Source organism: Hetaerina americana, unplaced genomic scaffold (assembly GCF_022747635.1).
Source record: "Hetaerina americana unplaced genomic scaffold, ioHetAmer1.1.p SCAF_10, whole genome shotgun sequence".
Taxonomy (NCBI): Eukaryota; Metazoa; Arthropoda; class Insecta; order Odonata; family Calopterygidae; genus Hetaerina; species Hetaerina americana.
Window position 1 is genome coordinate 21,567,793 of NW_027286070.1, and position 25,758 is coordinate 21,593,550.

Here is a 25,758-nt window from a genome sequence, read left to right on the forward strand (position 1 = left end):
TATCGAATTTGACAATTATCTGGAGAAAACCCGATTGTTAGGTTATAAATGAGTACACCTCCTCTTTCGATGGAGGTCAACCTAACCGAATATGATTTCCTTTTAAAGCTGTTTAATAGATACAATTTTCAAAATTATTTTATGTACACTTATCAAAAACAGATATCAGATGGCATCGCAGTAGTGGCGGCAACGCGTGATGACTTGCAAGCGAAGCAAACTCTAAATGCTATGTATCAAGTACTGGGGAAATATAATATGAACATCAACAAGAAGAAAACTAAAATCCTTGTATATGGAGGAGAGAGGCTGAATGCATATATCACAATTCGAGGGGTGAAACTAGAGCAAGTAGACTCCTTCATCTACCTGGGCAGCAGCATAGCATGGGACGGAAGAAGTTCGACCGATATCAGGCGAAAAATAGCCCAAGCTAAGAACGCATTCATGAAGAAGAGGCAATTCCTCTGTTCAAAGAACCCAAGACTGGAAACAAGGAAGAATTCGTCAAAACTGTCGTGTGTAGCATGGCGCTCTATGGCTCCGAGACTTGGAACATTCGAAAAGTAGACCAGCGAAAAATAGAAGCCTTCGAAACGTGGTGATGGAGGAGAATGCTGAAGATTAAATGGACCGACAAAGTAACGAACGAGGAAGTATATAGGCGAGCAGAAGAGGAAAGGGCCATATGGAGGACTAGACGGCAAAGAAGAAATGGATGGATTGGACACACATTGAGGAACAAGGGATTAATTAGGAATATAATAGAAGAAAAAATAGAAGGGAAGATTCCGCGAGGAAGGCCTAGAGACATGTACTTAGGACAAATTAAGAAGGATGTAAAACAGAGATGATATCAAGGATTGAGGGCATTGACATTAAATACAGTGGAATGGAGTGTTGCAGTAAACCAAACCTAGTATTGAAATACTGATGATGACCATCAAAAACGCGAAATACCACTGACTCACAGTATCTCCAAAACTCCTATCGCTACAACTCAGAAATATTTCTGGAAAGTTACAATTATGATCTAGATTTCCACCATAAGATGTCTTAAAATAATTCAACCGCCAAAGGGAGGAAATATGATTTGAAAGATTTATGTAAAATAGGTTTCCCTTCACCGAATTGTATCTTAATGTGCCTTAAAAATTATCTTACTATTACAGGAAATGGGTTACTTAACGCAAAAAAGTTTAATTTATTTACACCGACGATATTTTTCGTTCATAAATTGCTGAAATAAGAGTTTCTCTACAAGTTGAAATTTCTTGGTTTTTCCAGGGGTTTCCGGAATATATTTCTTTTATTACTATGAACGAATTGCGTAGTTTTAGGCGTCGTATGGTGGAATGCAAACATAATAATGAACAAACTATAACACTTTGCCAGTATATATTGATATATTAAACAACCGATTCCGATGTGCTACATGATCTTCAGGAGAAGATAATATAGAACTTCGAAACCTGCCGTGTAATAAATCATTATCTATAATAAAGGCGTTATCATTTGGTAATTGTTTACAAGTTATCACATTCAAAATTAATGCATGTAAAAAACATGCTATGGCGAGACTCCGAGGAAAAATGGCTAAATATGCAGTTATGTCTAGGAGATTCGAGTATGAAATACCTTTGAAATTCAGACATTCCAAATTAGCTGTTACTTGAAGTTATCTATGAAGTATTACCTTATTCCAGTAATTTTATGAGTAATTATTTCTACAAAAATCATTCGCATACTCTATTTGAAAATCAGGATACCGTTTTTGAAAAAATGTGGAATACTGTAATGCATCCATGTGATCGCTATTTCTACAAGGTTTAATCTCCTGTGCATCTAATTTATATGCATGTTAAGCAAGACGTAAATTGCTATCGCTTACGCGAAGTACCCTCCAGGTCAAGCCCCTCATTGAGAAAATTACTTCGCAGCGCCCTCAACATGAAACCATATCCTTGATTTTTATTTCATTCCTATTTTAAATTTATTATGGTCATTTTGCACCGATTATTTTTAATATTTTCCAAGTATTCCCACAACACTATGAAAAAAAACGTATTTGTCGTAGATTAACACAATATTCGACTTAAATTTCATGGGGTCAAACTAGTTTCTTAGGGGACATTGTCTGTGCAACACTATTACAGAATGGTCTAATGGTGCACGGCGGTTACCCCACAATTTAAATGATTTTTCATACACCATACCGCGCAAGATTGCAAAATACATTGTAAAATAGTTCAAATCCATGACAAAACACGAATAATATACTCATATCATATTAATGATAAGTGCCGAATTAAATGTCTTGTACAATTTTTATTAGAAAGCCGCTGCATATTGCCTTCATGGCGTATGACATGGAAATTCAATGCATATAAAACATTTTGACCATTCTACGCCTATTCAAAAATTAAGAGCCGGTCTTTCCCATTACAGATAACGAATTCCTTTCAAAAGCTCCGTCGGTGGAAAATTTTCCGTTTCTTTAACACTTAAAGCCTTCGTCATCACTGGAAGTATTAGAATACCCATCCCAGAAATTAATTCCTTCCGGATTCATTTAGAAAAACAAGTAGCGATGTTTTTCTCCCGTTTCGCCTACTTACGAAGAAACGACTCGAGGCTGGAAGTAAATTATAACAGTTTTGAAACCATGGGAAAAGAGAATAGTCGGTTTTTCTTAAATGGATGCCTTCGTATCTGCGCTTCTTTTTCTCTGAGGCAGAGGCACAGTAGGTAGGCAAAGTTATGACGGCCATTAACATTATTTCACGGTCCGAGCAATGCTTTTGTGTAAGTCCGCGAGAGAAAGTAACGAGACAGGAGAGTAAACGAAATGTGCCATGCATTTCGACTCGGTCGCCACCTTCTCCCTCTTATGACGAAGTCCTCCCGCCCTCCCTCTCTCTGAAGTGATTCTCTTCCCCCACTTCTCCCCCTCCCCGCCTCCGTATGGTATCTTCCCCCTCGCCGAAGATTAAGAATTCCGCAGACATTCAATGGCGCCTGAGGAATGCCAGATTAGATTTCCTTCTCCCTCATTCTTTCCTTCCTCCCTATTCGAACGGAACGCGAGAAATTCCGATCGAGGAAGTTTTGCCAAACGATAGTAGAGACGGCGAAGATTATCGACCCGAGAATGAGAGGGTAGTCGGCGTCAATGCACGTAGATGAGACAGTCCTTTTATTTACTCTCGGGGAAACAAAAGAATCCTCAACCACCGTCTGAGTCTCAACCTCGAACGCCTCATTCCTTCGTTTCCTTGGCATCGGCGAGGGAAAACAACGGTCCCTTTCGATATGGATATTGTACAAATCCTTATTTATCGGTGATCGATAATCAGCTACGTGGCCAAAGGAACTGACAATGTGGAAGCACTCCGCGGAATAGGAAAAGCTACAGTAAAGAACTAATTGTCTTCATCTCGGGTGCTTAACTACACATTTGCTTAAGGAACATCCCGTAACACAAACAGTTTGAAACCAAATAGAAATAGCTTCTCTGAAACTTTGTGGAATCCCATTACAATTTATTGATTAAGAAATTTTACAAACCACAGTTAAATTTTCACACTCGGTTAGGATTTCAAATTCATTAGCATGACCTATCGGCCAATATAATTATAATCGCATTGAACCCTGTGTCATATATAACTTCTTAACTGTGTTTTGTATCATTTTCCAGCAATAAATTACTTTCAAGTGTTAAATGACCCCAGAAGTTTTGGAATATTTTAATTTCAACCGAGCTATGTCTCCTTGTTCCAAAAGTATGGCTGAATTCCCTTATTTCTTACAATTTCTTGATACGACACATACGCATGGCGCTTCACGTCCACACTCTCCGTATTGAGGTTAGCAACTCGTGATGTCTTCTACCACGAGCCATGATAGGTACGAATTTCGTGATTTTTTCGCTTTAACGAGACGCATTTCCGTAACGAGCCCTTCCACCTCCATCATCTCCGCACAAACCTCTAGGGCGCAGGAGACAGAGTGTCGCCCAGTATGGAATCACGTAGGAGGAATCGGACGATGGAATGGACTCCCGAAGAAAACATTAAAATAACAGGCAAAGGTAGATGGAACAAGCGTGCGCTGGGAATTGTGCATTCCAAAGCAACGCAGTTCGCCCTCTTGCATCTCAACCTCACAGAACATCCGTCACTGCCCGCCCATAACCCCCTTCTACGCATGCCAGAGACGGAAATCAGGGGGGGTGGGGAAGGTTAATGTCATCGTCACCTACGTGGGTCCCTTAGGATGGAAACTCGCCGCCCTTTCCCACGGACCAGAGGTCCGCTCTGCGCACCTTGCCTTCCTTCGACCTCTGCCCAAAACCCCGTTCCTCCCTCCCTCCAAACACTCCATCCCCTCTTCGCAGTTTTCCGCGAGAGGTTAACGGTGGCAGAACGGTTCGCCTTGGCCTTTTCCGCGGCGGAACCTGAGGTTGTATCCCAGAAGCATTGGGATTCTCGGCCGCGGAATCTAATCTCGCCCCAATCATGAAGGAGCATCGTATGTGTTCATTTTAATTCGTTTTCTCGGAAGGTAAGTTCAAAACTTACGGCTTTATCTATATTTATCTACACAAGGAAGGGCTTCCTCGTTCTATCTAGCTGAACTAGCGAACGAAATTGAGTCATTGAGTCCAAGGGTCTTTGTTTGGCTAATGTATGGCGTCTGCCATAGAATGATTGCGTTTTCAAAACGCAGATGGCCAAGCCCGGTGAAAGATGTCAAGCAACACTATTGATGACTCCTTATTTCCATCTCTTTCAATGTAAAGCCAAGTGTAGCTTACATGCGCTATACCCTAGCTGTTTCTCATTAATATAAAATCGTATTCTGAGAAGATAAGAGGCGGTTTAGGCGCGGTGCTGCAGATGATTTGTAAAAATTAAATGTATTGACAGTAACAAATGAGGGCAGCATTCTATGGAGAGGAACCAATCTGACACAATCTTATTAGAGGAGAGAAACCAATCTGACATTTCACGAGGCACTTCTGTTCATTGAAGACCATAATTTTAAGAAAGATATATGATTAATTAAGAATTACAGAGAAAATTCAGGGATGATTTACTTCCGCTGTTTACGCAAGAGAAGTCGGCGGGGATGAAAAAGTTCAATCAAGGACCTATGAAGAAATGAAAATATTTATTAAATATCAGGCCAACTTGGAAATCAGGTAAAACCTAATACTCGGGTTTATAACCCGTGATAGTTTCATGGTAAAATGATGAAATATTCTCTACGTAATTGCTCATAGAACTTGTCTCGTCATAGGAGTGAATGCTACGTTAACCATTTATATTTTCAGTATTCAATCTCTCTCAGAAATTATAACTCGGATAGTTAATGAATAAGACGGAAGTGATGGTTCTAGGCTAAAGGGGGTGCAGATTATTCAAATAGCGCGGAATAGGTTCCAAAAAAGTCCCCATTTTTGGAAAAAGTAAGAATGATGTATGTACCAAAAATACTTTTAAATTTCAACCTATCGTATTAATATTTCAAAAAATAAAAATAAGAAAACTTTCGATCCAAGGTCACGATAGTTAGCTGGGCGCGATTTGGCTATTATCGAATGCTAAATCCCAATTAAATGAATTTGGAATGCCCTAAAAAGCAAGACAGGCACCTTGAGTGCGAGGATTTCACACTGGAAAGAGCATGGCGAGACAGACGCCGAAATATACATATATTTTATTCTGGCAGTGGCAAAAGATATCACGTTTCTCAGAACTTGGACTTGGCAATGTAAATGGAACTCGAATATAAAGTACAGTGAACCGTGAAAGTGAGGGAATCGAAGTTCAGATATTCGGGAATCCAGCTGCCAATAGTCGACTCCTGGAAATTCTCTATCATGTGTATCATTGCCAAAAAATAAATGTCGTGTTTTTACTTTTTTCAACCGCCTCTTAATCCTCAAAACACAGGCCAAAAAGTTATCATGAAAGAACACCAAACTAAGCCTCCCTTGCAAGATACAAATTAATCTAGTGAATGGATATGCCCGTATTGTATTTGTTCTCGAATGAAGACTTCAACAGATAACAAGTTCATTGAATCAGACTACAAATACACTAGAAGCGTGAAATGATTCCTGTTTTTATTATGAGCGCATAAAATTGATGCCATTATGTTTTAAGTTTTCCAATAGAAAAAATACAAAAAGATACGATATGGTAATACTTGAAACCATTGCAAAATTTCATTTGGAAAGTGTTTGATGTAATTCGAGAAGGTTATGAAAATAAGTATGACATACGATTCCTCCTTATTTCGTTCCGTGATTTTTACATAATGAGATATTACAAAGGGTACCAGCAAGTACTTCAGTGGACAACCAATTCGTTATTATCGTGAGAATTTCCAGAAAATGCGCTCACCAAATACGTTTGCTGTAACTTGCCATTCTGCAAAAAAAAGGTAAAATTCTGGTAACGTTGGGAAGAAGAGGGCAGAGTGGAAGTAATCAGTGTGCAATCCTAAGATTCTTGATTTTCGCGTCGTATTCCGAGTATCAAATTAAATGAAACTCATTAAGAAAGCATGCAGGAACAAAAAACGGATCTACCGTGTGAATCCCAGATGGACGAGGACACACAGTACCATCATATCACGTAGCGGCAGGGATGAGAGATTTAATCGTAGCTGAATCAAACATTTTTAAGTGGAAAAGGAAAAGAATCTTGAATAACTGGAATCATTTCAGACAGTTTGAAAAACTCTTCCACAAGTAATGTGACTTTTATGATGCTTTATGAGAACATTTGTTTAAATTAGTTCCACTTACAAATATTCATTGTAAGTGTATATTTCCTTCGTATTAAAAGGTAGAAAAATATTCTGCTGTCCTTTTGCTATTCGGTAACGAGAGCGGATATTGTTGGCTTAGTCAGCGTGCTTCCGTAAGTTTAAATGAATAAAAATTAAATCTCGTCTATATCTTAAAAAGTTCTATCTAAAATTGATTTTTCCTCTTTTTTTTCGCTTGCAACCGTATTTAATTCGTGTCAAAGACTGAAACGATAGCTCATCGATGATATTTACTGATCATAGCTTCATAACTTTACTTAGCATAGAAGCCCAAAATACATATTTATTAAACTAATCATCGTTTGTTGGCTGTGAGTATATGGATCATTGCGCACGGGCAAATTTATCTCCAGAATTACATAAATAATTCTCTTTACCGATACTAATCCACTTTCCCGCCATTTCATTTAGTTACTCATGTCAGATAACCCTACAAAGTACGTAGATTAGCCGGATTCAGGCAAACATTGATCGCTGATTTTAATGTAATTTCTAGTTTTATGCTGTAAGAATTTGTTGAAATCCATTATCCTAAATTTTACTTTAAAAGTATAAATGTCAAGTATACGAATCGCAGGACATGTTTCATAAATCCACCGTAAAAATGTGACTATGATTCCAGCTAATAGATGACAAGCATTTACGATTCAGTTCGTTGATCATGGAGCTTCACACCGTCATTTTAAAAGATTATGAGAATTTTTTGAAATACTGATACCATAAATGTATTGATTTGAACGCGAAAGTCCACATTCACCGGAGCTGTTTGTTTTTCGGGTACCAGATCTTCTAGAGAAAACATTGTCGGTACAGGGAAAGGAACTGGCCCCTACCTACCCTGATGGGTGAATTTCACGAGTCATTGGACTTAGTTCTAGTTGAGCTCGACCCTCACCTATCAAACTTACTATGATTGATTATTTTTTTTTTAAATTTGCAATATTTTATTTCCCTAATACGCCGTCCAATAGTAGTTGCACGTACTGAACCATCTTTTTCGAATATCTTATCCGCTCATGATTTCGAAAACTTCATGGAAATGATGAGTTACTTGGACACGAGTATTTACGATTGATCGACGATACGAAATTTTGATTCTTTTCAAATCTTCCTCGATAAACATTATAGGGCTTCCTACATTGCAAATACTGTAAAACAACATATTCTATACATCCCTGGAAAGATAATTAACTTTATAGAAAATGAGCATATTATTATGTTTCAGATATATTAGCAGATGGTATTACGTGAATATGCCATGAACAGGGATCATCCTATACGCACATTGATTCTATTGCATTCTTGAACCTGTTGTGTGCTAGTAAGAGGCATCGACACGCCTGGGTTAATACGAGTATGGTCGTATATCTTTCAATTCGTTCTCCTCACAATACGATTTTATCCATCGTGGAAATTTTATATATCGTGGAAACGACGAGTTTTTCAAATTATGGAATCGAGCATTTCACCAATATTTTCCCGTCAATGAATCTGAATATAAGTGAGAAGAGATTCATTCAATCTATACGAGACAGAGGAAATCCGCGATTGACAGTACAAGTTAATTCCTTTCATTTTGCTACACTTAACAGATATAAGATAATATCTATCACGAGCAATAATCCTCGCATTAAATGCAATGAGATAGGACCAATGAAAAGCGAAGTGATGCATTCATTATTCATTTTATTTCATTCGATGAGGTAACGTGCATAGGTGTTTTCGTATACTAATCCAAAATAATTTTTCCCAGTTGCATAGCTACGACCCTCAACTAGTGTGATTTTAAATATTAAATTTTCACCCTTCCTTCATTTTAAATTCTCATTCATTTCAATCGATGGCCACAACTTTGAAAATGATTTTGAGAGTTCCACTTATTTTATTTTGAATAAATAATTGGGCGCCTTCACAGTTGACCGATCACTTTTCGTATCGATAGTTATTGATATTTATTGCTCTGCTTTCATTTGTCCACTTCTGATTAATATTTGTAGACATTATCAATAGGCAACATAATTTTATGATATTTCACTGAGTAAATACGTCTTGAATGAAATGCCACATAAGGCAATTTCGGAATGATTTGTTTTCTGTGTACCCAATGACCGCTAGTCATGTGACTGTCATTATTTGGTTTCTTAGGTGACCTGAATGTATTCAAAGGATCGTGCCCTGATTTTTTTTGTCCCGGCCTCATGAAATGATTTGGAAAAAACCCTTGACTCAGTGAAGAAAATAATTACACGCCTGAACTGAACAATTATGAACGAATTCGAAAATTTTAAATTAGCGCTGATGTCAGCTAAGTGTAGAGAAACGAAACCATTGAGTGCTTAATCAAATGTAGCCCACATTGATTATGTGAGAAAATTAGAGGTATTTAATGCCCACAAAAATGTGCCGCGAAACGTAACTACGAGGAGATTTTCAGAATGGTTTACGTCATCCCCATAATTTTACCGCGTGATCAAAAGGAACTTGGTGATATTTTCGGACACCAGATGAATAAACATTGAAATCCTGACTCACATCTGTAGTAGTTTTTGAATCATCGAAAACAACTTCCTCATTTATTTAATGTATGATATAAGTTCCCAATAAGTTTTTTTACTTAATTAAATGATGAATACAATGTATCTTTCCACTGTCTTTTATTCACGTACAACCAGTGTCAACGCGTCTCTCAAGCGTCATCATCAGGTCATCATCATCACCTCATCATCATCTGAGTCGGGAACAATTGAAGTTTTTTTACGATTATGAATGTTTTTCCAACTCATATTATACCTTCATGTATATTTCAAGGTGAATGGGCGACATGAGCCGTGCGCAAAACCCGATATCCGAGGGAAGATACGCTTTGCTTCATTCGGATAAGTGTGCGCAACGATTTGAGCTGTACGACAAACACAAGATGCTTCACGCATGTAAAATATTTTTACTTCCTCAAAAAAACAAGGGCAGAGAAATACCTGATCAAATACAATAACACCAATTTTTCACCCAACAGTCACAAATTTTGAGGATGTGCCTCCAAATTTTTCCTAGCGATTCCACTTCTACGAGTATTTGGTAGTCTAGAGTTTAAGGTAGCTTTTAAATGCACGCCGACTACTCACCGCTACATTTCTAAGACAAAGCTAGAAACCCTACTCTGCCTTAATATGTTTTTCAATCTCGCATACTTCCTTCCTCTCTTCATTGCGTCGAGAATCCCTATCCTATCCATTCCCCTTCCTCATCTGTCTAACCCTCTCCCCTCTATTGAAGTCCTTAAGAGTTCATCGCCAGTTGAAATTCTCTGCATTCATCTTTCCTACCTCCTTTGGATTTCCCCCCTTAACAACCCTCTCACCTCCCATACTTTGCCTAGAACATCGTTTGTTTTCATTTCCGTACATTTTACCTTTTCCGTCCTCCTTCATGGCACCATAAAGATATTAATTCTCCGTACATAACAGTGATTAAGAGTTGGTTGGATTTGATGGAAGAGGGTGGAGCTCAATTCGAGCTAAAACCTATGTTTCGTGAAATCCAAATAGCCAGGTGGACGCTGTGTAAAATTCAAACATCCAGGTGGAAAACGTCTCTCCCTGGACCACCTGCGGTTTCCGTCAAGGCTCCTGCATCCATAAAATTGTACTTCTTGGATTTTAGAGGCGATTTTCCAAAGGTACCACCCATTATTTGAACCCGGAACTCTCTATACAGTAGCCGAATGTTCCACGTCACCCTTTGCCTACTCCCCCAACTTCCTTCCTCTCTCCCCTCCCTCCTGCCCTCCCTCGTCGTTTAATCTCCACTAGCAACGGTATCAAAATAACTTCTAAGATGTGAGTTTGATGCGACCGTCTCAGTCAGCCATAGGTACGCCTTGCTTGAATGGGTGCATGCTTAACATTTCTAACACTGGATTTCGCTTCGCGATAGACTTCGGTTATCTGAACAAGAAGTATGAACGGGTGATATTTTTCAACTCCGACCGCGCTCTTCTCAAGACCACATGATTTCTTTCTCCTGATTGGTGTAATGAGCGCACATATATATGAGAGCGTACCTTCAGCCGCCATAATTATGAGTAAGGCTGTCTCCAGGGTAGATACTAATAAGTTCGGGAGGGTAGGATAAGATGAAATTCGCCTATTAACTTACTTCAGAATGTGGGAACAAAGTGACCACAGCACAGTGACCCATCCGACAATATGCTCAACATGAATATTTTACCCTAGTACATGAAAAAGATGGAAGGAAAATTCGCCACAATTCTCAATGAAATCTGGATTCTAAGCGAACGAAACACGCCGTAGGTGGCACCGGCCGCTACGTCAATTTGATCTTCCGTGGACTAATTGCGTTGAAGCGGAATACTGTTAGGAGACACACACACGCATTATTTTCTTCGTGAGACCTTGAGTGGCCTTTAAGAGGTCGCTGCTCAGTCAAACGTTGGGCATATGCTAACCTATGTACAATATTATAATGTGATTTTTCACTAACTGTAAGCAAATGTTCATTGGCAACATTATCTTTAGCACGAAACAGTTAAAATCCATTAGCATTCGTGGCCCGTTTCTAAATAGTCTGACTAGAGAGACAAGAGATAATTAATAATTGATTTCAACTTTTATTAGTGCGTTAAATATCAGTAATAACATAGATTTCACAGATCATTTATGCATCTAGAATTATGGTCTAACTTCGTTTTAACGAAATAATTGGTATATTACTTGCTGTAAATTAAGATGTACAAAAACTCTAATACCCTAGACTCATTTCTTGGAAATTGTAAATATCAACTTTTTTTAAAGTTATGGTTTTCGAATTTTACGTTACACATTGTTAGCATGCCATCAATTGAATGCCGTATAATTCCTACACGAATAAACCTATTAATAATTGCTAATAAATTGATATCGGCGAGTGATCTAATAATAATAGAAGTATAACTGCTTAAATAATTGTTTTAATTGAACTACGACTACGAACCTACATTCTTGTTATTACCAATATTACTTTATTCGAGCTATCATCAAAAAGAATTAATGCACCCGGCTCACGTTTTAGTAGCATCCACAAAATATCGGACAAATGTCTTCTTTCAGGATTTGTTCTGCCGATTTGAGTTCCTAATAATATTATACGAAAGGGATGAGTAAGACAATCGTTCAAGCATTGCATAGTATAGTTGGCTTTTTGAAGCCGCAAAAAATTAAAATTCATTCTTTCCTGAAACAACCCGTAAGGAAAATTTAACAAACGCCAATTTAAAGCTCTGTTGAAAAATATTATTTACCAATCAAAATTATAATTAATACACCATGAACTAAAATTATCGATTATTGAACAAGTTATTCTTAAACAGTGAAGTTTGAAGTTAGCATAAATTTACGGTGGAAATAACGATTATCAGGAGTAATCAACTTTTACGAACCGTATCAATGTATGATTTTACAGTTGAATACTCATGTGCCGTAATTCACACATTCAGTGAATCTATGTTATCAACTGTCGACCTTAAAAAAATGGTTTGTATGGTAATCTTCTAATCTAATCTAAATATTTGAGTGATTTATTAGCTGTTAACATACAACATAGAATTTTCTTCTTGCCTGTTCCATTTTAATTTCTTTAACCGTATATTAGCCTTAAAAATTCTATTATTCTCACTACATTCTTACAAATGTGAAAGTGATGAAAGTTTTAACGAATCGTTTGAAGAAATATACTTTTGCTATTCTTAGCTTATGGAATCACAAAATGGCTTCAAGAAATACGAGTAAGTGCTAAAATGTCATATTAATTAATATGAGGTGATTATAATACATTATTTGCAATAGAAAATATAAGTTTATGATTTATTGCGAAATTTTAATTTGACCATAAACCTAATTTATAGCACCACACTCTCATTAAAATTAATTAACATTATTAGGTGAAAATCATATTTGATAAAAAGTCTTCCATCTCAAGGTAAGTACTTCGAGGTATTGACTAAAATTATTTCGGCAAAGGCCATTTTATCAACACCAATTTCCGAGATTTAACTAAAGTTGACTAAATATGAGATGTTCAGTTGTCAGTTTCGCCGCAAAATTCAATGGAAAGTGTTACAAAATACTACCGATTTGAAACATTACGCTAAGACGAAAGGGGACAATATTTTTTATGAAAAAGTATTCTAATACACTTTTCTTCTCCATGAGACTATTTAACAAGAAAAAAATTAACTGGCATTTTTATGCCTAATGTATCCGCATGATTTTAATTGAATATCATTTGAATTCCTAGTTTACCGGTTCTTTTTGTATGAACTTCGGTTTGATAAAAAAATTAGATAGGTACATAGTTTTATTTTATTTTTCTAAATCGTTTACTCCTTTTTATTAATGCGTTTAAGATGGAAACTCTATTATAATCGGAAACAATTTTTGGCCCCTTACATACCATACCTCTGCCAAGTGTTTTTTATGTGAGCTTTCTGCATTATATTTACTTCTTTCTTTATTAGCTTATCAAAATGATTGTATCCATTGACTTCTCGGAGAAATTTCATTTCGGTGAAATACAGCTTTCCTTTAATGAATAATCCACTGTCTTGTATCTGAAGATTAAACGTTGGTCGATTATTTTTTTCTGGTTTATTTTTAAGGTACTTATGGATTTTTTTCTAATCTTACTTACATTTGATGATAATTTCGTCCAATAACTTATGCCACATCCAAAATATTTCAAAATCATCTCTATTTTAAACATTCGTTTTCTTCCAATCTTCTATGGAGACCTTGTTTTGATTTTTTTTCTCCTTAACTGTTTTATTTTCCTCGATATTTCCTCTTTTCGCTTTGTCTCATTTTTCTTTTTTCGAGCCAATTATTTTCTTTTCTCATTCTTCTACTATAAAATACCTATATTTCACACTTAAACTGTTTTCCTTTTTTCCCTTTCTTCTATTGCCTATTCTTCTTTTTTTCTTCCCATCGAACTCGATTTTTTGTGGACGGTAATGATTTGTTGAATTGATTGGCGGAGCCTTATGAATTTACCGTGGGACTCACTTGTATTAGGGAGATTACTGTTTGATGAAATTATGTACTCAGAGGAAAGTGTATTTAGACTATCCAGTAAACACAACAACCTGAACAAATGCCTCTTCGTCCTCGCATTACGAAGGACGAATACACTAAATAAAAACGCATTTTTCAGCCGCTGCCAGTGATCTGTAATTCATTGAAATTCCCTTTCACACCTCAAATACGCAAGCAAACTTATGAAAACAAAACCACTCTCAAGCATAACTATGACTTCCGTAAATAAAAGGCGTCGCCATTGTCGGCTTCACCCTGGAAGGCCTCGGTCGCTTTGAAAGGCGTGGCGCACGCGCGGCGAACGTGTTAATAAGCGTGTCGGCGTAGCGTGATACGAGGGTGGGTGAGCATGACACCGCTTTCTTCTTCACCCACCCGCCCTCTCCCGACCCCCTTCCTCCCCATGCACCCAGTCTTTCTCAATCTCGACACCCCCTCTGGAGGGCAGGGTGACAGGTGATGCAGGCGTCGGAGCGAGTAGCGAGGAGGGACTGGTAGACGCTTGTTGTTGCACCGGCGTGGGTGGGTAGGGGAGAGGATTCGCGGTAGGCGGAGGACGTCACGCGTGGCAGCCCAAAGAGCATCAGGTTTAGGGGACATGAAAGGAAAAAAGAAGAAGGTGCTCTTGCGGGGGGTCGTGGAGGAGACGGGGATGAGGTGAGAGAGAGAGGAGACTGCGAGGCGTGGAGTCCGGTGTGGCGGTCGGTGGGAGGGTGAGGGGGACATGCGGTGGGAAAGACGGAGATGAAGATAATGGGGGGCGTGGTCGGTAGGTTTGTATTTGTGGCAGTGGTGACACAGGTAGCGGCAATACTCTTGCAGCGAGGGTGGGACTACTGTCCGGGTGGGTAGCAAGGCACTAAGTTACCACACACGCGTTAGAGGCGTCCTTACCGAACGAACGAGAACACGAGCCGTACCAACGCCCCGGGGAAAAACACGTGTGGCTCTCGACCATTGTCGAGCGAAAAAAATAAAATGGCGCCAGCAAATGGGAGCCTTCTATTAATGCTCCAGGCCATAACACTGTCATAATCTTCAACGCCAACTTCGAAGATGGCTCGTCAGGTCATTCGATTTTCAGTCCAACCAACCGCAAGGAAAGCGGGTAGAAAAAAATATAAACACCTCATTCTTATATTTAATGCATGTACGTATGCTTAAGAAAAACTGTGATATGGTGTGTGGAGCTGCATGGATGTGATACGTAATCTTTGAGGCAGGGGAATGAGCGTAAATTGGCTGTTTTTGAGATATAGGCGTAGCGAAGATTGCAGAAAATCAGTTTGAGAGAGAGTAAGACAAACGCTGAAGTTTTAAATAGGGTGGATGAAGAGAGTTATAGGGGGAACTCCAAAAAAGGTTGAGAAAGTGGGTGGATTAGATATTGTAAATTAGTGCAATATTAAAGACTGTGATAGAAAGGAAAACGAAATGAGAAAGCGGAGTTAGAGGGTGGAAGAGAGCAGCAGGCAGTTAGAGATCAAGAAAACAGAAGGCAAGCAGGAGTTGCGACGAAATAATGTAGGGCGGATTACCTCGTGATGAGTATGAGATTAATAGCCTTTGGGGAACGCTCAAAACCTAACTTATTGAGTAGAATATCTATAATGAATGTATGCAATGAAACATACGCTTCACACCGTGCCTTTTCAGTGTAGGCAGCATTAAATAACCTTATTTAAAACTAATACTGGGACATTATTCCCTTTTGTCATTTATAATATTTTCCATCCTTGCATACTTTTTTTGCCGCCGTCAAATTCATGCTCTGTTTTATGCATCGACTTCTGTTCATGAGACTTCTAATATCCTTGTCAGGAGAGTCTCGCCAATCACGTACACTCATAATTTGCTCAGTCTATCCCTTCCCTACCTTCTGTTTGCTTATTGGTCTCTCACCCATTCCTTCAGCACACGTCTTTCATACTTCTAAGAAACTGCGGGAGATGCAACATTAACTTTTAACGGAGTCATCCTCTGATTAGAATTACAATGCAACAATTTTAAAGTGTAAATATCATTCGTCTTACTTACTCTTGAGGCATCTTTCGCAGTTTCTTAGAATTTGTCAAAGATAAAACACCCTAGAGTTTAAAGTTGGCTTTAACCTCGTGGAATGTGGCGCAACGCGCACGACTACGAATATCTGTGACATTGTATGTACGGTATTTCGCCATAGTACTTTGTTCCTCTAGACCCCCCCAAAATTTCGTAGTATAAGAGGATATTATATACTTGTCTACTGTGCACATGTACATTCAATCCATATTCTTTCATGACTCATACATTCATTCATTCCTCACTCTAGTATTTTTGTCATGAACACCCCTCAAGTTCCCACACCTGTCACACTTAATTAACATTTATGTTTGCCTTGGCAGAATCAATTTTCACCGGCAAGAAAATCTGCATACATTTGTAATGCAACTTTGGGAGGAATTATTTAATAAATATCGCTTTTGTTGTCTTTGAAAGACTTTTTTATATATGCCTACTCTACATACCATTGAAAATTTTTCTCGAGTTTTTCCTTCGTCTTTCATTCTCTCCATCTATCTTATCTTCTTTCTCAAACATTCTGCCGAGATATACCTGCATAACTATTTTCAATTTCAAAATATCGCCGTTGGCACCCGCCATCCAGTCATTCTTTTAATTCTCCTCATCTAGCATCAAACTACTCTCTTTTTGGTTAAAGACAAAAATTCTCTGGTTATAAAACAGCTCATGAAAGACTAAATTTCCTGATTGAAGTAATTTTCTATCATTTCTACCAAAATCGACATATTTCCTCATAAGAAGCAATATTTTTTACTTCACAACGCAGGTGATAAGTGTTACACGCAATTTTTAATTGATTATGGTTTCTAAACCGATTGTCTTGGCGTCATCAAAGAACGTGGAATTCACCACTGCGCATACAACTATGGACCTTTTTGGCTGAAATGGAATGTATGCTGCCTTCTTGATTTCACACGCGTGGCAAAAAATCTAAATATTCACGAATTTCCCCGGGATAAGTAAAATAGCATGATGCCTATGGCAAAAAGAAATTGATTTGTAAACAAATACAGGTATATATATTTATATATTTTAAGGGATCATAGCTCGGCGAAGAAAATATCTGAAGCACGTACAATATTTGAGAAAATACAGACGAGAATCTGGAATGAGTGTAAAAAGATACTGTTAACTATTGAAAATGATAAGGTTATGGAATAATCCTAATATCAGATAGGAATTTTCGGTTAGAGTTCATAAAATTCTTGTGTCAACAACGATGATATAAATTTTGCATCTCCACGACGAGCCGTAAACAAACATGAAAATCGATACGATGCAGCTCTCTGCTACGTTCACTTCCGAGGGATATTTTATTTTCTTAAAATTCTTCAATGAACATCTTCCATTATCTATTAAACGCATCTATTTGTATGCCTCAACTATTCCCTTACGTTCTTCCATGTGCCAATATGTTATATAATTATGCCTTTTTTTCAGCGTTCCCAAAAAACATCACCCTCTCTTCCTAATACGTAGGGCTTATTCATTGGTTGTTCACTGTTCTTTTAATAGTCATTCAATTGTAACACTATCTCCCGCGCCACCGTATTGTTCGACTGTTCAAATTACTGCCGTGATTGCACAATAGATTGCAGCAAATGTTATCCTCTGAAATGTAATCTATCATTATTGATCTTTTCAAATATTAATTTCAATACAACATTATGCCTCGAAATTCCGAGGAGAGTCAAAGTTGTTCGTCTTCCGGCTTCAAAGAACCTTTGTTCGGACAAAAACCATTTACTGCATATGTATTTGATGCCCCAAGAGTGCAGTTGCCAACATTAGCTTTACATCCAGAAATGGTAGGATCCATCAAAGTGTGACGTGTGGAAAGAGATGGGTTATAGGAAGTACGTATATCGCTATACGGAAAGCTTTCGATCATTCCAAGCTCAACGATGTGAAATTTCATTTCAAATTATCGAAGCACCCTTTCTTAATTCGCATAATTTCATGAACGTATTACCGGTTTCGACGCATAGTAGTCATCGTCGACTCTCTCGTTCGATGAGGTCTCTGATAATGACACCTACACGTCGAAACCGGTTGCACCTCCAATTAAAATGTGTGAAATGGCAACGTACGCTCTTTAACCATGTACTTCAATTTCACACGGTAAACAAAATGAATAACCTTCACACTTCTAGCAATGGATGGACCCTAATTCATCTGAGCTGCAGTCATAGTTGCTGACAATCTGAAACCCGAGTGTAAAAATTGGTAGCACGAGGGGAAATATTATGACGTCTATATCTACAAAATACTCCCCAGGCCGCCGAGAGGGCGTGTGGTGGAAGATATTAGGACACCAGTCGTTCATACAGAAATATGAGTTCAGATATGCAAACGTATGAATGTTCATATTTATTCAAATACACGTGTACGAACATGAATGCTTTCATCACGCAATATGTAATGGATGTGCTTTTTAAAGTCATTTAATTTTGATTTTCAAAGAAAACATATTCCATTTCTTAACCTCTATTTTTTTACATTTTCTCTCGCCCCAGAGAAGAATGAGTTCTTGAATCTCTAAGTAACGGTGCCTCTCTTATTTTATCCTGATGATCGAATCTGCTTATGTAATTTGGTTTCATAATAATCCCCTGGAGTCACAAATAAAGGTGCGCGTCTTTTCCCTCTCCAAAAGTCTTAGTTTTTCCTGATCTCTTCGTGAATCTAAGGACTCACAATCTAATTCTTACAACAAATCCGTCACAATTACTCTATTCCCGTAACTACTGATAAAAAATCAGCGTATTTTCCTGAATCTTTTCCAATGTCTCAATTACCGTTTTCACCCATGGATCCCAAATAATCACTACGTGTTCTATTGTTAGTATTTTTAGTGTTCTAAATGTAGCCTAACTAAAGCGAAGTGGCACCCTCTCTCAACTTATCGTTCCCTCTTCCTATAACCCGTTTATGGAAACCTAGCTCCGCTAAGGCTGTTTCTTTTGTTGTGGGTGCTCTATGAAAGGTTTAATGCAAGTATGACATCCAAATATCTGGGGCAAAGTTTGACATGGTATTAGCGAGAATAAGAAAAAATTCAAATTGATAATGCGCCGGATAACAAAAGTGACTCTGAATGAGAGAAGCAATGCACCAACATCTAGGTGCTCAGACCGCGGGGCAAGCAGGCGGTGTTTTATTTCCGCGAGACATCCGAGGGGATCGAGGACGCTGTAGGGAGTGAGTGTGTGAGGGATGGAGAGAGAGAGATAAGGGGATACTCGAGGGGGATTAGCGTGTCGAGTACCGCACGGTCCCTCCTCCAACGCCCCACGCCCCCCCCCCATTGCCTCATCCCTCCACAAACACCCTTCCCCCAGAAAGCGCATCTCCTTCCATTCTCAACCCCTAGAGCCAACCACATTCCCCCCTCGCTTCGCAAGCCGATCATTGTGTTACACCGGGGAAACCAAGACCTAACCCGCGCTCTGCGGTCACACTTCCACCTCGAGGTGCTCGAAGTAGAAGTTATCTTCGGCTACTGCGAGTGAAAGAGGGAGTTATTTCGTCCAACAAAAGGAGTACTACGGTTAACCAAAATTACAAACCTGGAGATTGGTGGGCCACATTTTCCACGCTCGACGATGATAGCCCTATTCGCCGGCCGAGATTTTCAAACAAGGGACGCTCAAATTTTGCGAGTGGGGGATAAATAAGATTATACGCAAAACAAAAAAGGTAGGCACTACAGCAACTACAGCATTTCGAGGTATATTTCATGAATTAGACAAACTATTCTACCGCATTAATCAATACTTATCAACTGCCTTATACTCAAATATTGAACATGACCAACATACTACTCAAACAATGCACCCAAACATTTAACACGAAGTGTGGAGCTGATTAGTTGAATATAACATGAACTATTTCGTATCGTTGGATCGACGAAGAAATGCCATTACCTGATTTAGTATTTAATTTCCGTGTTGAGAATTGACACGGTAAGAAACAAACAGCTCGCGGATTTGGATGAATAGCCCTCTATAACGCCACAATGCCTCATGCCTGACAATTCTTCCATGAACCATGCCTGTTGCAATTTTCGCACACCTATTCATTAAAGCCCTTTAAAAAATTTATTTTCCGGCATAATTTTCAAAAGTCATTATTTTTCTTTCCAGTTCCAAAGTTATAATAAGTACATAGATGAAACTATTTTGATTTAACCTATTATTTGTCAATGTTTGATAAAATAATGTTATATTTAACCCTCCTTGAGAGTACATAATGTGTCAATAGAAAAAAGGTTGAAATTGGTTTTCTTGACAACTCATTTTTATATTAGAGAATCGAGTATTCTATTAAATAAGAATGGGGAAGAAAATTCCAATGGCCGTAAAAATTAGTTGCCAATCTGTCGTCAGACCAATTGTTGTGTTGTTTTAACGGGAATCACGTCAAGGACCAACCACAACCTCTCGACCAGAATACCCTCTGTGGTGATTTATGGGAAATTAATCCGCGTCAGGGACCAACACATAGCCACACGCACACTATCCTGACTGAAATCCTTCACGAGGCTGTGAGACCCTGTTAAAGAAATGCAGATGGAGATGGAATCCTTCACGAGGCTGTAGAGTAGACCCCATTAAAGATTCCAGGATATTCTCAAGCACACGCTTTGTGACTGGTACAGACCAATCACACACACAAGCACTCAAGAAACACACTCACACACTCAAAAGGGCCCAACTTCTGGGAGAATCTGGACACAGGTAAAGAGCAACCAGGAAATGAATCGAACACGCGTGTTTCGGCCACAAAGTGACTCTCTTCAGCGAACCGAAGGGAAAACACCTCCAACACAACGTTGAAACACGCGTGTTCGAAAAGAATGAGCGGAAATACGAATCAAGTTCAATATTTTGATGTACGACATTCAAGAAGGAAATAAAATAAGGATCTTTTTTCCTTCAAGATAGATGAAATATGTAACAAATCCGAATAAAATTCTTCGCCTATCTATGAGTCCAAATAAGTAATTTACGAATTCCAAATAAATTAACAGATAGCCTGGACGATTAGTCCAAAGGCAGTTTAGTTAATGGGCGGTGCGGTGAAAACGCGAGTTAATGAAGTTTATCTACCCAATTCCCATGTAAATGGAATGAAAAATGTTCTCTGGCACATGTTACCTGAAAGCCCCGCCCCCTTCCCAAAGAGCGCCTATCAGACGTCTCTCATTCAGCCTGGGATTGATGAGATCACATGGCGCGCTTGCGAAGTCCCGAGATATCCTGCTAATTCATTTTTTTATCGCGGAGAGTTTGAAATTTTGGGGAGCTGCGTTTAGCAGGGAGTTAGAATGGAAATATTTTATGGGTCAAATTATATGGGTGGAAGAGAAGTATCAGGTCACAATAAGAGAGGAATTTGATGTCTACTTTGCGTTAGAGTACTCATTCTGCCTGTCTGTACAAAGATAACCTTGTGAGTTTTGGAAAATTCAAAATTTTAAAAGCATTACATCTATAATTAGATGTAAATTTACACGATGTTGGTTAATGGTTTTAATGTTTCAAAACACAAAATGGCAGATTTGCGAAAAGGGCATTGAAGTTGTGAATAAATTTTAATAATTATTATTTTTTTGATACATTTTTCAAAATATATTTGATTTTAGTGAACCTTACCGGTTACTCGTAGGATAGCACACGCTATTCCACCACATGTAAGATTGAATAGCCATAGCAAAAATGTGTGTATTTCCCTTAAAGTTTTCATTTTAAACTCAAAAGCCGGAAGACTTTCCAAGGTAAAGAGCTTCTGCAGCAGATGAATGACGTGCTTTAAGTATCAGAAAGTGTCCGAATGCAATAATAGTAGTCCATAAAATTATTAAAGCGATAATTTTATGTGTATGCATATATATATATATATATATATATATATATATATATATATATATATATATATATATATATATATATATTGGGATATCAACAGATAAGATCATTTACGCAAGGGATATCAAGTATGTCTATCCCATGGAGAAGGAAATAATATCTCTTCGAAATGTCAATTTTATCCTAAGAGAAACGCCCTTGCTCCAAAAGATAAAAAGCGATATAGAAAAGTACGGTATTTTCAGGTTCAGATATCTCTCAATTAAATATCGCGACAATACAAAATATGTATTAAAATTAATTTATTCATTCATCAGTGCTTGTTTAACAACTCAAGTAGAAGGCAATTCAGCAATTGTCTTCGAAATAATAAAAGTTTAAAAAAGTGAGTCTCTCATTTGCTTTCTAACGAGATAGGATAAATGTGCAAATGATTTTATTTTTCACATTCCTAAATAGCCATTTTTTGTCAGAATTAGAGACATTAATGCCACATTCACGTTTGGAAGAATTCACTTAGAACTACAGCCGACGACATTTTTACTTAATTAGATGAAAATTTTGGCTCAAAAGCTCAGTATGCAGGCAACGGTGTCTCCAAATAATGGAGTGGGATGATTATATCCCGAATGAATATTATGCCGACATCCTCGTTTCTGATGTAATGACAGATTATGAAATAATAATTTACATGCCTTGAGCCACTCATTAAGACCATCATCTTGGTTCAGTTGCAGTGTACTTTGATTAGTCATTGCGACAAAATTAAGGGCAACGATGATAGAAGAACGGTTATTTTCACGTTTACAAATCAAATACGACGAATTTTTGACAGGCAAGAAAAAGAAGATAACTGCGAGGTATAAAAAGATAATGGACGCCGGGGAGTTTTGATCAGTTTTTTTACTGTGCATAAAGCCAAATGAAGCATGGAATTATAGGCGTAAGGAAAGAGTTTATCATTGATAGTACGTCTCATATTATTCCAACGATATTTGACAAAAGACGACTGAAAATTCTTCAAATCTTCCTTTAATTTTCAACTATACGCCCATTTCATTTCTAAATGGATTCTTAAATGCCGGTATTCTATTACGTGCACTGAATTTAGAGAGTTAACTGAACTTTTTGTGACAATTATTCGACACCACTGAAGCCTTTTAGGTGAGCTATTTTTGAAATTACACGAACACAACAAAGTTGATCTCATTCCGACAGTACATATGTTTTCATCGCTTATTCATATCGTGAAATTTACCTAACGTTCACTTCATATGCCACGGTATGTACATATAAAACAAAACTGCGGCAAATGGTTTATTTCTATCAAAAAGAAGCGTTCCCCATAAAACTTTTTTGAGTGAGTTAGTATTATTTTCAATTCGTGCAACTTTAAGACGAAAAATAGAAAAGTTATAGTTCCTATACTGAGGAGAAAAAGAGATGTGTATGCATGGAGAGATTTCTCCATAAATACCGAAGGATATTAGCGTAAATGTATTTTTATCTGGCAAGCATAAACAACACATTTACATTTTTATTTTTGTCCGGACCGACAGTTAATACTGTACACATATCCGGAATCATAAACAAAAGCCTAGAATGAGCCATTGTTTTATAGTAAATCCCTCATTTTGCATTTGAAATGAACACGGCCAAAGTGACGAACGAGCTAAAATTAATAATTCTCTTAAATATAGTTTAAATTCCTGCCATCTCTCTGATGAAATTTAGTAAAGCCAAGACATTAGTGGGCTATAGCGCGCACACATTCCACCTTTCAGAAAAGTGGGCTATATTAATCTGAAATCGGACATAGCATACGAAATAATATGTACAAATATCAAAATTCGAAAACTATCTCGCTAGTGTATGATTTTGTACGATACATTTCCAAAATGGTCCGCCTTTTTTCCCGGAGAGGGTCATCACCAATGTGTGGTTTTTTTTCGGCAGACAAAGGGGATGGGCGGAGAGAGAGAAGAGAGGGAAGGGGGGATCTGGAGGCAGGAGAAGGAAATGAGAGGGAGAGGGGGCGGAGACACCAGACGGAAGGACTGAGCGGAGCAAGGGGGCGGCGGAGTGGGGAGGGAAGGAGTCGGGGGGGCTTGAGAGATTTGGCGGTGGAGGGCGGAGGAGCTGCTGAGGCTAGTCAGAGGCCCCGAAGTCAAAACGGGCATTAGCCGAACGTGACCTTAGCTAACGAGTGTAGGCCTCAAATTGGTGCCCCCGGGAGTGGCGTCGGAAGATGCGAAGGGGGCGGGGAATTTCGGACGAGGAGGACGAGCGGACCGGCGGGTTGGGGGGGTAGGGGTTGTGGGAGATGGATGGAGAAGCTGAGAGAAGGGGTCAAGGAAGAAGGCAGTAGGATGAGCAGGAGTGAAAAGAGAAAACTCTGTGAGCTAGGAGTGGGAAAGGAGATTGGAAGCAAAAGAGATCGCTTGGCGAATTCGTCGTGCGATTGCTGAATTTATTTGTGTTTGGCAGGGACAAATGTATTTACGACAGAGCGGATATAATAAACAAAGTAAAGGGCGAATGGCTTCACGAAATGCCATATTCGGCCCTTAAGTGTTATCAACATAAGCATTAGCAGACGATCTTAATGGAAATCTGATACATTACAACCAACTCAAATGCAACGTAGCAATGAGAATTAAACTTGAAATAAGTGGTTACGATGAATTTTTGGAATGGGGACGTGTCTCTCGAACGCCTCATGCATCAAAAATACCGAAATAGCTATCGCAGAATCGATAAAATAATGCGTTACGCTAATTTAGAACCTTACGTGGGGGGATACACAGTCTACATATGTGTGGCAACTCTAGAAAAAATTAGAATTTGTTTTAGAGTAATGGGATCAGAGGATAAAAGAGCGATCGTATCTTTCACTTTTTAGGTCTCACTTAGAATATACTGTTATGATATTGGATTTTTGTCGAATATTGATATTTATAAATGTTGTTTCGTCTCCTTCGCCCGACTTTAAATTAAAAAGTAAGTTAAAAATTAGAAATTTTTTTCTCGCCACATACAAGCACAAAGTTGATCATTCCAATGAATACACACAAAGTGGAAATAACAGAGAAAATCAGTTTCCAATCCATTTTCAATTAAGTTACAGCTTTTCCACTTTAAAATGCTAATATTTATCATTGAAGTGTGAATACATGTACATCCTGATATTAATGGTGCAGTAATAGATACTTTCTTGAAGCAACATCTTCAATCAGATCATATTGTGTTTATTTTTATCAAAATAAAATTCTTAATTAAACATTATTTGTGGCTGGCTAAAATGTTTGAGTTGAAGAATCTTAAAGAATTATAATACGATGACTATATATAGATATGCAAAGCAATGGGCAAGTGCAAAGTATGTTCATTAAATAACATGAATTTTTATTTGGAAAGAATTTTTTTATTCGTCTGTATCGATATCATCCGAAGTTGTCCCAATTGTACGTATATTATACACTTATGCCATCGCTTTTTCCAATCGTCGAAACACTTCTGGGACTCGATCTTTGGTTTAGCTTTTGGCTCTCTCAGAGATGGGTTTTTAATATCTTATCTGCTCGTAAACTGACGACTTTTTAAAGTTCTCTTCATTTATGGGAACAGACAAATATCACACGAAGCGAATATAGAGACTGGGACATGGTTACAGTGTCGCTTTTGGCCAAAACCTCACGAACAAGCAGTGAAATGTGAGAAGGTGCGTGGTGAGAAAGCTAGGGATTGTTTCGCCACAGATATGGGTGTTTTTTCGTAATACTTCTCGCAAACGGCATCGACCTTGTAAGTAGTACTCTTTATTGATCGTTTTACTTTGTGACAAGAATTCATGGTGCACTATGAAAAAGTACAAAATACCGTTATTTTTTTAACAC

General features: G+C 38.1%; 1 protein-coding gene across 1 annotated transcript in view; it reads left to right on the forward strand.

Moving 5' to 3' along the window:
• LOC139700011 (proteoglycan 4) overlaps positions 1-25,758 on the forward strand; it is a 152,999-nt gene that overhangs the window by 31,255 nt on the left and 95,986 nt on the right. The window lies entirely within an intron of this gene.